Raw genomic sequence first — 14,101 nt, 5'->3', positions numbered from 1 at the left:
ATGCAGGGAGTACAAAATCAAACCAAAGAGATGCAAAATCAAGCTAAAGAGGTGGATGAATTGAAGAAACAAATGGGGCAAGTAGCTGAGTTCATGGCCTAATTTAGAGAACAAGGCAAATTGCCTAGTTCAACCATTGTGAATCCAAGGGAAAGATTTGAAACCGCCAAAGCCATCACATTAAGAAATGGCAAGGAAGTTGGAATCGACCCACAACCATCCAAATCAAGCCAAAAGGAGAAAGAAAAGTTGTTGCACAAGGAAGAGGAGAAGGACAAGGCCACGGCAAGGGTAGACCAACCTTTGCTGCAGCCCCCTAAGCACCCTATGCCTTCCAACACAGGTAAGTTAGGTCCAAGTTTGGTTAATTCTAACCCTATTCCACCAAATGTGCCTTTCCCTCGTAGATTTATGCAATCTAAGAAAGAAGAGAGTGACAAGGACGTTCTTGAGACATTTAGAAAGGTGTAAGTCAATATCCCGCTCCTTGATGTAATCAAATAAGTTCCAAAGTATGCCAAATTCTTGAAAGAGCTTTGCACAACGAGGAAGTGGATTTCGAACAAGGAAGTGGTAAGGGTAAGTGAGAATGTTTCAGCGGTTTTACCATGGAAATTACCTCCTAAATGCAAAGAGCCAGGTAGTTTCACAATCCCTTGTGTTATTGGTAATACTAAGTTTGAGCATGCCATGTTAGACGTAAGTACATCCATTAATGTCATGCCTTACTCTATTTATGCATCTATGAACTTAGGAGAGCTAAAAAATGATGGAGTTATTATTCAATTAGCCGATCGTTCTAATGCATATCCAAAAGGAGTTTTGGAAGATGTTTTGGTGCAGGTTAATCATTTAATCTTCCTGGTGGATTTTTATGTGCTTGACATGGAAGATTCAGCCCATTCTCCTCCTTTGCCGATCCTACTTGGAAGACTATTCATGAAAACAGCCTGCACCAAGATAGATGTGTTCAAAGGGACGTTAACAATGGAATTTGATGGCAAGATTATTGATTTTAACATTTCTGAAGCCATGAAGTATCCTATTGATGATCATTCTTGTTTTTCTATTGATATAATTGATTCATTGGCCCAAGAATATCTTGAAGACCTAAATGAGGATGCCCTTGAAAGAACCATTACAAGAGGAATGGGATTCAAAGAACAAGGGACAAAAATTAAGCACACTCACGGCAAGAATGAGAATTCCCTTGCTATGCTCAACTGTGAGGAAGTGGAGATGGTGGCCGCCCTTGAATCACTGCCACAACATGTTGGTAAGTTTCCAATCCCAACTCCAATTCCCGTTTCTACTGATAAGTTGTTACCCTCAGTGATTTAGGCACCTTCCCTCGAGTTTAAACCATTACCAAATCATTTGAAGTACATTTTCTTGGGAGACCAAGAGACTTTGCCAGTCATAATCTCTTCATCACTCACGGCAATGAAGGAGGAAAAACTAGTACGGGTGTTGAAGGAGTACAAAACAGCCATTGGATGGACCTTGGCCGACATTAAAGGAATTAGTCCTACAACCTACATGCATCGCATACTTCTAGAGGAGGGGGCTAAACCAACTTGAGAGGCTCAACGTCCACTCAACCCTCCAATGATGGAAGCAGTGAAGAAGGAAATTATCAAGCTTCTTGATTGTGGAGTGATTTATCCAATTTCGGATAGTCATTGGGTTTCACTGGTCCAAGTTGTTGCAAAGAAATTTGGAGTCACTGTGGTGAAGAATAAAGAGAACGACCTTGTGCCCACCCGTATCCAAACAGGTTGGAGAGTTTTCATTGACTATAGGAAGCTCAACGCCACAAGGAAAGATCACTTTCCTTTGCCGTTCATTGACCAAATGCTTGAAAGGTTAGCCGGTCATTCTTTTTATTGTTTTCTTGATGATTATTCGACATATAATCATATTGTTATAGCTCCAGATGATCAAGAAAAGACCACTTTTACTTGTCCATTTAGTACTTTTTGCTTATCGTCAAATGCCATTTGGTTTATGTAATTGACCAGCCACTTTTCAAAGATGCATGGTAAGTATCTTCTCAGATTTTGTTGAGAAGATTATGATAAGCTCATATCTATATATATTTTACATCAAATTCACTTGTCTTTTCTTAGTTAGTTCCTTATATTTTTGAGCTATTTACTTTGTTTTTGTGTTTTGTAGGATTTGTCAAGTAAAGAAAAGAAAAATAACAGAAGTGGAATTTTAAGTAACATATTCGTCAAAACTGCCTGTGCAGGTCTGCTGACTTTGGAAGCAAGTTGCGGACAACTCAGAATGAATTAGAGAATGAGCCTTATATGTTTGGAAAGCTATGAATGTCTATTTTCTGGAGCATTTTGCGGATTGTTAATATCATTTTGCTAGAAGAACTTATGGCCGCTTTAACACTGAAAGGTTCCCAAGAGGTTCAGAAGTTTGTAACTGACAAGAAAGCATTGAAAGCAATAAATCCAATAAAACTAACAGCCAAAACTAATGCAGCCAAGAACAAGCCAGCTAACACCTATTCAAATATCAGAGGAAATGGAAAATTAAGTGAGAGTAATGGGCATAAAGGCTGCCCAAAGAGTTACAATTGTTTTAGCATTTCCTCTCACTTATTGTCATCACTAAATGGCTGTTAGTGGGGTGAGTTATGGAGAAAAAACTGTGGCAGAAGAAAAGAAGAAAAGGGCTGCAGGTTGCAGCGGCAAAGAGGGGGAAAAAAGGTGGAAAAAAAGATAGGAAAAAAAGGAAGGAAAGCAAGGAAAAAAGGCAAGGCTGCTGCGTTGGGGAAGGAAGTAGAGGAAGGAGGAAATTGTGGCATTCTCTTCTTTCGGTTTTATCTTCTCAAACTCATGTCTTTCTTTTGGTTTAATTTGAGAATTATGTGTAACTAATTTTTAGTGGTTAGGGGCTGTTTTGAAGCCCCGAATATGATTGCAAGTTTGTTATGACATTTCGTTTGAATTACTTTTATGAATGGATGAAAATTGGTTCACTACTTGTCTCATTGATGAATTCTTTATGTGTTTTCTATGGATGCATACTTAGTAAGCATATCTAGGATTCTAATGCTATGAATATGTGTGTGCCTGCCCTTGTCGAATGAGGACCTACATATGTTCTAGTATAGTACTTGTTAATTGCGATTAACATCTGAATCAATTTCTAGGATAAGTAAGACAATGCTAGTACTTATGATGCCTTGTGATGACTCAAACTCTTTTCATTCTTAATGATTTCTACTTGTTAAATCTATGAACACACCATTCTAGATTGCATGTTAGGGACTAAGTTAAGTTGAAAACGCCATTCTCTTAACATACTACATAAGAAAGAGTAATAGGTTGAGTTCTAACATTGAGCCAACTTGAGCATCTTCATCCAAAAATGAAAGGGATTTGAATGAAACATAACATATTTGCATGATTATTTGGTGGTGGATAGCAATTCCCCTAACTTGTTTTTCTTAATTTGTGAACTACTTAAAAATCTGTTTCTGTTCTGTTTTTGTTCGATTTAATTTAAATAGCAAATCAACTCCAAAAATCCCAAATATTTGTGTGAGTGTAGCTCTGTGTGTCTAGTGTCTTCATATAAAATTTCATAGACTTTAGATAAGTGTAAGTTGGTCTAATAATTATTTTTCGGTGACTGGTCAGTAGGGACAGCAACACAGTTTTTGTGACATTTTAAGTAGTTAGATAAAACAATCTTTTACGGGAAAGACCCTTATTTTCATATGCTACAATTGACAAATCTTAGTGTTAATAAGGAAAATCAATAGGACATTTGTGTGCTACTTTGTGGTGTGCTTTTAATCCTATCAGATTATTGATGTTTTCATGGATGATTTTAGTGTTTTTGGTGATTCGTTTGATGATTGCTTAGCTAATCTCACTTTAATCTTGAAACGATACATTGACACTAACCTTGTTTTAAATTCGGAAAAATGTCACTTTATGGTAAAACAAGGCATAGTTGATAGGAGCATATTTATGCGACCTAGTTAGCTTATTTCCTTGCATTTAGTGAGTTAGTTTCTATTTATTATAGTGATTTAAGCTATTTTCGTGTGTTTGTAGGTCCAATTGACTAAAGTGGCAAGAAAAGGCAATTTGGAGCAATTTGGCTTGGAATGGATAGCACATGCATGGAGCAAGGTGGATGGAGGAAATTGAAGTTCAAGAAAGGCTAAGAATATGCTAAAGAGATGGAAGAAATTAATTCAAGATTTGGAAGAAAATGAATCAGCTACAAAGAAGGAAACATGAGTTAGACTACCTTATTGTGACTTAGTCAATCCTAATCTTTTCCTACTTAATTTCTAGTTGCAAGAGGATCCCTAATTATATTGGGACACTTAAATATATGTTCTAGAAGCCTAATCCCATTCTAAGAGGGATGCCGCAACGCCTATCCTTTTCATTCATTTTCCTTGCCGTGCAAGGCCTTCCCCCTTTCCCAATTCCCTTGCCGCACCCTTCTTCCCTTTTCTCTCTTGGATTTTGATTTATTTACCCTTTTTCCTTGAGGATTTAGAGTCCAAATCTTTCCCAAAATATTTAATTAAGGCCTAGCCCTTTCTTCCTTTATTTTACACATTCTACCACACCTATTAACATAATTCACTCACATAATCATTCAACCATTCAATTTAGCCATCATCACACACACAATTCTGCACCACCATCCATCCACCACAACCCAATTTCAACCACAACCACCCTTGTGCCGCGGCCTTGCAAGGAAGAAAGAGAGGAGGAGCAGCCATGGACGTATTTGCCATTCAAGTTGGCTTGCTGGACGTTCTTAGGTGTAATCTATCTTAGTTCTCAATGTTTAATTTATATTCTCTTTGTTTTACTATGAACATGAGAGGCTAAACTTGTTTTAGCTAGAGGAGACTTTGAAACCATGATTATATTTGCAATATGAATTGATTACTTTCAATTATGATTTCATAAATCGTGAATGCAATTTACTTAACTGTTGGATTAAGAACTTATTGTTGTATGTTGATTAAGGAGGCCTACTTAGTTTGCATGCATGAATTTGGTGCTAGAATATAAGGGAGTTTCACATATCGTTACGAACTTACATTCACAAGTAGTGAAGATCGCTGGTCACGATTGTGTTAAGTTAAATTCCTGGCATGAGTATCATGATATCATAGTTATGAATGCCTTGTTAATACTTATGATTTTCACAGAGCTTAATGATCTTTGCTTGTGTCTATTATGCAGTTCATGTAGTGAACTTGGGAAGAATAATTTGGTTACTGATGAGTTGTACGTCTAATTCAATGACTTAAGGAAAATCTGAGGGTTAATTAGTGATGACACGGCTAATCTGGGGCATTGAGATTCATGGTTTATTGGAAATGTAACCGGAAATCGATTTGTATGCAAGTGTGTCATGTGTGGAGAAAGACCCTCTAGCTAGCTTATCACCCATCAATTCACCCAATTTCCTGCCAAACTTGTTTAAGTCTTTAATTTACTTGTCTTTACTCTAAATACGTCAAAAACCCAATCCCCTTTACTTTGTTGTGTCAAATTAGTTAGAATCTATTCAATTTGTGTTTTTAAGTGTTTTGAGTCGAGTTAAAATTAATTTTTGTCCAAATCAGCCTTTAGTGTCTAGTTTGAGTCAATTTGCTTATTTTGTGCTGTTTTGAGTCTCATTAGTTTGTTTTGAGTTCTTTGAGTCTAGTTAAGTGTTTTCAAGCCTAGTTTTGTGTTTTTGAGTCAGTTTTAAGTAGATTAGCAATCCCTCCTAATCCCCGGTCTAGAACGATCCCTACTTACATCTTTACTACAATTGTCAATAAGAGGGTTTAATTTGAGTGCTATTATATATCACATCAAACTTTTGGCGGCGTTGCCGGGGATTAGCAACTTTGTTAATCCCCCTTGTTTCTTTTTTGTGTATTTTGTTTAGTTTCTGACTTTGTTTTGTTTTCTTGGTTTTAGGTACTAGTTTATGACTCGAAGTTCTCAACCTGTTCGTGAGCATATCTTTGATTTTGACGATGACTTTGAGCGAACTTTGAGAAGAAAGAGGAATGAGCCAGAACCTAATCCACCTAGTTCTAGCTTAGAATATGAGTTTGAAAAGGAAGAAGAGGCCACGGCTCCGGAATTAGAGGAAGCACAACTCATGGCAGCAGATAATCGAACAATCAAGGAACTATTAGCCTCAGGATTGGACAATGTTATGCCCCTATGCATTCAATATCCTAGGGCAGCTCAAGACAAGACCGATGAGTTCGAATTGAAGTCTAGCTTGCTGCATCACATTCCAAAGTACCATGGGATGTCCAAGGAGGATCCAAACAAGCACTTGAAGGAATTTGAAGTGGTTATGGCAATATTTTGAAGATCAAAGCTTTTCCATTCTGTCTTTTGGAAAAGGCTAAAGATTGGCTCTATGAATTAGCACTTAGAACTACCACATCTTGGGAAAGCATGAAGAAAGCATTCTTAGAAAAATTCTTCCCCACTTCAAGAGTCATTCTTTTGAGGAAGAAAATTAGCGGCATTCAACAAAACCAAGGAGAATCCTTTCCAGCGTATTATGAGTGTTTCAAGACTCTAGCTGCATCATGCTCTCAACATCAAATGAAAGAAGAGCTTCTAATTCAATATTTCCATGAAGGACTTCTTCCAATTGAAAGACAAATGCTAGATGCCTTAGCGGGAGGAGCTTTGGTTAACAAAACACCCGTTGCTGGCAAGACCCTAATTACCAACCGAGCCTTGAATGCACAACAATATGAAGGAATTGGACAAAGGCAGCCCCCACGGCAGCAACCACAAGTGAATGAGGTAAGTGCCATTTCTGAAATATTTCTGAAATTCAATCTCAATTGGCTAATCACACTATTTTTGTGTCATAGGTTGTTGATGGATCCAAAGTGCAAAAAGCAAGTGTATGTGGCTTGTGCACCATGCAAGGACACCCCTTTGAGCAATGCCCTCAATTGATTGAAAATGGAGGATGGGAAAGTGTCAATGTCGTGGGTTTTCAAGGCCAAAATCAGCCAAGGCATGATCCCTATGCAAACACTTACAATTCGGGATGGAAAGATCACCCAATATATGAAATGAAGGGAGCCTCAACAACCTCAACAACAAGGAGGATTTCGACAGCCACCTCCTAGGATTTTTCAAAAGCCATTTGCACCAATGCAACCTCAACAACCTCCAGCTCAACCAAATTCAGGTATGTCTTTGGATAATGATAAAGTTATTCAATTACTCACCACTTGGACACAGGGAGTACAAAATCAAACCAAAGACATGAAAAATTAAACTAAAAAGGTGGATGAATTGGAGAAGCAAATGGGGCAAATGGTGGAATTCATGGGCTAATTTAGAGAACAAGGCAAACTACCTAGTTCAACTATTGTGAATCCAAGAAGAGGATTTGAAACTGCCAAGGCTATCACATTAAGAAGGGGTAACGAAGTTGGAACCCACCCACAACCATCCAAATCAAGCCAAATAGAGGAAGAAAAGTTACTGGAAGAGGAAGAAGATAAAGGCAAAGCCACGACAAGGGTAAAACCACCCTTGTCGCAGCCATCTAAGGAGCCTAAATCGTCCACCACAGGTAAGTTAGGTCCAAATTCACTTAATTCTAACCATATTCCACCAAATGTGCCTTTCCTCATAGATTTATACAATCAAAGAAAGAGGATAGTGACAAGGACATTCTTGAGACATTTAGGAAGGTGCAAGTCAATATTCCACTCCTTGATGCAATCAAACAACTTCCAAAGTATGCCAAATGCTTGAAAGAGCTTTGCATAACAACGAAGATGATTTCGAATAAGGAAGTGGTAAAGGTAAGTGAGAATGTTTCAGCAGTTTTACAAAGGAAATTGCCTCCTAAATGCAAAGATCCAAGTAGTTTCACAATCCTTTGTGTTATTGGCAATACTAAGTTTGAACATGCCATGTTAGACCTAGGTGCATCCATTAATGTCATGCTTTATTCTATTTATGCATCTATGAACTTAGGAGCGCTGAAAAATGATGGTGTTATTATTCAATTAGCCGATCGCTCTAATGCATATCCAAAATGAGTTTTGGAAGATGTTTTGGTGCAGGTTAATACTTTAATCTTTCGGCTGATTTCTATGTGCTTGATATGGAAGATTCGGGCCATTCCACACCCTTCCTGATCCTACTTGGGAGACCTTTCATGCAAACAGGCCACACCAAGATAGATGTGTTCAAAGGGACATTGACAATGGAATTTGATGGCGAGATTATTGATTTTAAAATTTCTAAAACTATGAGGTACCCTAGTGATGATCATTCATGTTTTTCTATTAATATTATTGATTCATTGGCGCAGGAACATCTTGAACAATTACATGAGGATGCACTTGAAACGGTCATTTGATAGGAGCATATTTATGCTACTTAACTATCTTGTTTCCTTGCATTAAGTTAGTTAATTACTACTTATTATAGTCTTTTAAGCTATTTTCGTATGTTTTTAGGTCCTAATGGCAAAAGGAGCAAGAAAGTGCATTTTGGAGCCATTTGGAGCAGTTTTGGGCATGGATTGGATAGCTTAACTATGAAGCAAAGTGGATGGACGAAATTGAAGTTAAGAAGGGCTAAGAAATGCTACAAATATGGAGAAGGAAGTTCAATTACAAAGAAGATAAGAAAAGAGCAAGAAATAAGGAACATTATCCAACCTTATCTTATCATATCCTAACCAACCTTATCCTTTCCTAAATCTAGCATTATCCTATCTTATCTTATCCAAATCAGTTTGTGCCTTAATTCTAGCTATTTAGAAGGAATTAGTTATACATTTAAACACCGAATTCAAATTCTAGAAGCCTAATCCCATTGTGTGCCGCATATAGGCCATTCCTTGGAGGTTTAGGAGTTGTAATCCCTCTTCTATACCTATGCCGTGAGTCCTTGTCCATTTAGGTCCTGAAATCTGCCCTAAAATATCATTTCTAGAAGCCCTATCTTCCTCCTACAAAGGTGCCGCACCTATCCTTTTAGAAACCCCAAAAACCATGCCATGTACTCCTTATCCCATTCCCCTTTGGTTTCTGCCAAGCCTTAACCCTTTTTCCATTGGATTGTGCAATCCTTTTCCTTCAGAAATTGTGCAAAACCTAGCCTATAAATACAAGTGTTTGTTGCACCATTCAAACCATTCATTCATACATTCAACCATCAAACACCATAATTCACACCACATCACCCTAGTGCTGCAAGCAAGGAAGGAAGGAGAAGAAGACTTGTGCAATCTGCCATCCAAGGGAGTGTTGTGCATGCCATTGGAGTGTGGAGCGTTTCTTGGTTCTTTCTATCCTTAGTTTTAGTTTAATGTTTATATTAATTTGGTTTTCAATTATGATGAACATGTGAAACTAATTTCTTTTTAGTTAGAGGTGAATTCGAAGCCATGATTATATGTTTTATATGAATTGATTATGTCCAGTCATTGTTTCTTAAGCCTTGAATGTGATTTGCTTATCTAAATTATTAAAACTTGTTTATGTGTGTTGGTTGAGGGTTAACACTTAATTTGCATGCTTGAATTTGATGCTAAAGTATAAGGGGGTTTCACGTAATAGTTATTCACTTATATTCACAAGTAGTGGAGGTTGCTAGTCACAATCGTGTTAAGTAAATCATTGGTATGAGTCTCATGCGTTTCATAGTGTTGAATGCCTTGTCAATGCTTATGATTTTCATAAAACTTAATGACTTTTGATATGTATCTTTATTATGCGTCTCATATAAGGAACTTGAGAAAGATAATTTGATTGTAATGCGTATTCATTCAATTTAATGGAATAAGGAAAATGTGATGGTTATTTGTGTGCTGCAACTAACTTGGGGTGTTGTCATTCATAGTCTAAAGGAATAATACGTGAAAATTGGTTTGTATCCATATATCATGTGTGGAGAAGGACCCTTTAACTAGCCTTTCAACCATTTAATTCACCCAAATTCATTTTTACAAAGTGTTTTGTTCAATGTTTATGTTTTAAGTTTTAAATTCGTCAAAAACAATGCCCCTTCCATTTAGTCTTGTTATTTGAGTCGAAATCTATTTTCTTTTAGTCTTTTGAGTCAAGTTAACTTCTATTTTCGTCAAAATCACTTGTTAGGTCTAGAATTGAGTCTTTTTGAGGGTTTGTTGCTGTTTTCAGTGTTTTAAGTTAGTTTTGAGTCTATAGAGTCTAAATTAGTGTTTTTGAGTCTTAATTGTGTTGATTAGCATCCCTAGTTAATCCCAGGTCTAGAACGATCCCTACTTGCATATATACAAGTCAATATTCCACTCCTTGATGCAATCAAACAAGTTCCAAAGTATGCCAAATGCTTGAAAGAGCTTTGCACAACAAGGAAGAGGATTTCGAATAAGGAAGTGGTAAGGGTAAGTGAGAATGTTTCAACAGTTTTACAAAGGAAATTGCCTCCTAAATGCAAAGATCCAGGTAGTTTCAAAATCCCTTGTGTTATTGGCAATACTAAGTTTGAACATGCCATGTTAGACCTAGGTGCATCCATTAATGTCATGCCTTATTCTATTTATGCATCTATGAACTTAGGAGAGCTGAAAAATGATGGTGTTATTATTCAATTAGTCAATCATTCTAATGCATATCCAAAAGGATTTTTGGAAGATGTTTTGGTGCAGGTTAATAATTTAATCTTTCCGGCTGATTTCTATGTGCTTGATATGGAAGATTCGGTCCATTCCACACCCTTGCTGATCCTACTTGGGAGACCTTTCATGAAAACAACCCACACCAAGATAGATGTGTTCAAAGGGACATTGACAATGGAATTTGATGGCGAGATTATTGATTTTAACATTTCTAACTATGAGGTACCCTAGTGATGATCATTCATGTTTTTCTATTAATATTATTGATTCATTGGTGCAGGAACATCTTGAACAATTACATGAGGAGGCACTTGAAACGGTCATTACAAATGTGAATGGGACTCAAAAACCAAGGGGTAGAAGTAAACAACACCTACGACACCATTGAAGTATTCCATGCCGTGCCCCTTTGTGAAGAAGTAGTTGAGATGGTGGCTGCTCTAGAATCGTTGCCACAACAATATGATAAGTCTCCAATCCTAATTCCAATTCTCATTTCTACTAATAAGTTGTTACCCTCAGTAATACAGGCACCTTCCCTTGAGCTTAAACCATTACCCAATCACTTGAAATATGTCTTCTTGGGAGAACAAGAGACTTTGCCCATCATAGTCTCTTCCTCACTCACAACACAAGAAGAAGAAAAGTTGGTGAGGGTGTTAAAGGAATACAAAACAGCCATTGGATGGACCTTAGCCGACATCAAGGGCATAAGTCCTACCACATGCATACATTGTATAGTTTTGGAGGAAAGGGCTAAACCATCTCGAGAGGCTCAACACTGACTCAACCCTCCAATGATGGAAGTTGTGAAAAAGGACATTATCAAGCTACTTGATTGTGGAGTGATCTATCGAATCTCTGATAGTTGTTACGTTTCGCCGGTCTAAGTTGTTCCAAAGAAATCCGGAGTCACTGTGGTGAAGAATGAAGAGAATGAGCTTGTGCCCACTTGTATCCAAACAAGCTGGAGAGTTTGCATCGATTATAGGAAGCTAAACGCCACTATAAGGAAAGATCACTTCCTTGTGCCGTTCATTGATCAAATGCTTGAAAGGTTAGCCGGTCATTCTTTTTATTGTTTTCTTGATGGTTATTCGGGATATAATCAAATTGTTATAGCTCCAGATGATCAAGAAAATACCACTTATACTTGTCCATTTGGTACTTTTGCTTATCGTCGAATGCCATTTGGTTTGTGCAATGCACCAGCCACATTTCAAAGATGCATGGTAATTAATTTTTCAGATTTGAAAAGATCATTGAAGTCTTCATGGATGATTTTAGTGTTTTTGGTGATTCGTTTGATGATTGCTTGGCTAATCTCACCTTAATCTTGAAACGATGCATTTAAAGTAACCTTGTTTTAAATTGGGAAAAATGTCATTTTATGGTAAAACAAGGCATAGTTTTGGGTCACATAATCTCAGAAAAAGGAATTGAGGTTGATAAACAAGGCATAGTCTTGTATGCTACTTACCCTCTCCCACTTCAGTGAGAAAGGTTCGTTCTTTTCTTAGACATGTAGGATTCTATAGGCGATTCATCAAGGACTTTTCAAAAATTTCACAACCCCTCTGCCGTCTCCCTCAAAAAGAAGTGCCATTCAAGTTCAACGAGGAATGTGAGAAGGCATTTAAACACCTCAAGGAGCTGCCTACCTCGGCCCCCATCATAGTTCCACCAGATTGGAGCCTACCTTTTGAGCTTATGTGTGATGCCTCAGATTATGCAATAAGAGCTGTTTTAGGCGAAAGAACAAGCAGCCACATGTCGTCTATTATGCATCCCGGACCTTGAATGATGCTCAATTGAACTACTCTACCACTGAAAAAGAACTTCTTGTTGTTGTGTTTGCTTTAGATAAGTCTCGTTCCTATTTACTTAGCACTAAAGTTATTGTTTATTCTAACCATGCAGCATTGAAGTACTTACTCACCAAGAAAAAAGTTATTGTTTATTCTAACCATGCAGCATTGAAGTACTTACTCACCAAGAAAAAAGGCTAAACCAAGGCTAATTCGCTGGATGCTTCTACTCCAAGAGTTTGATATCGAAACTCGAGACAAGAAAGGAAGTGAAAACGTGGTGGCTGACCACTTAAGTCATTTGGTGCACAATGAGGAGTCCTTACCCATCTTAGAAGCATTCCTAGATGAGCAACTGTTGTCCATTAAGGTAAGTGCGCCATGGTATGCAAATTTGGTGAATTATTTGGTGTCTAAACAAGTTCCAAGCACCCTAAACAAGCACCAACGTGATAAACTCAAAAAGGAAGCACGGTTTTATTTGTGGGATGACCCATACTTGTGGAAATGTTGCTCTAATCAGATTCTTCGTAGGTGTGTGCATGATCCTGAGTTTAATTTAATTTTAACTTTTTGTTACACTTATGCATATGGGTGTCATTTTGGCACACAACGCATATCCCTTAAAGTTTTAGAATGTGGATTTTATTGGCCTACTCTCTTTAAGGATGCTAGAATTTTTTGTATGACTTGTAATCATTGTCAAAGAATGGGGAGCATAGGCCGCAGACCCTTATTTTCAATGTCAAAATTTTTGATGTTTGGGGCATTGACTTTATGGGTCCTTTTCCTTCTTCATATGGTTTCACTTATATTTTGATTCTAGTTGATTATGTCTTGAAATAGGTGGAAGCAAAAGCCACCCATACTAACGATTCCAAAGTGGTTGCATATTTTGTTAATACTAATATCTTTTCCAGATTTGGGATGCCTAGAGTGCTCATAAGTGATGGAGGTTCTCATTTTTGTAATCGCACCATTGAGGCGCTGCTCAACAAATATAACGTCACACATAAGGTTTAAACACCTTATCATCCTCAAACAAGTGGCCAAGCCGAGGTTTCGAATAGAGAAATCAAGCAGATTTTTTAGAAGCCCGTTTGACCAACTCGGAAAGATGCCTGCGTTTGGATGATGCACTGTGGGCATATCGTACGGCTTACAAAACACCTATTGGAATGTCCCCATTTTGGCTTATCTATAGCAAACCATGCTATTTCCCTGTGGAATTAGAGCACAAGCCGCATTGGGCTGTCAAAACATTCAACATGGGCATAGATGCCACTTGAATTCATAGGAAGCTTTAATTGAATGAACTTGAAGAGATTAGGCACGAGGCTTATGAGAATGCTCACATTTACAAGGAGAAGACAAAGGCATTCCATGACAAAATGATTCATAGCAAGACATTCTCCATATGGCAGAAAGTGCTACTTTTCAATTCCCGCCTTCGTTTGTTTCCCAAAAAGTTACGTTCTAAATGGATTGGTCCTTTTGTTATTCCTAATGTTTTTCCTTATTGTGCAGTCCAAATTCAAAGCTTAAGGAACAGCTAAGAATTCAAGATGAACGAATGTGGAGGATGTACCCTTCCATGTTGTGGACTCTAGTGAAACTTCAAATGAGGT

The sequence above is a fragment of the Pyrus communis genome, chromosome 8, assembly GCF_041283825.1.
Source record: "Pyrus communis isolate YQ-2024b chromosome 8, ASM4128382v1, whole genome shotgun sequence".
In the NCBI taxonomy this organism is placed as follows: Eukaryota; Viridiplantae; Streptophyta; class Magnoliopsida; order Rosales; family Rosaceae; genus Pyrus; species Pyrus communis.
The sequence above is the reverse complement of the archived record's forward strand: the minus strand, read 5'-3'. Positions refer to the sequence as shown.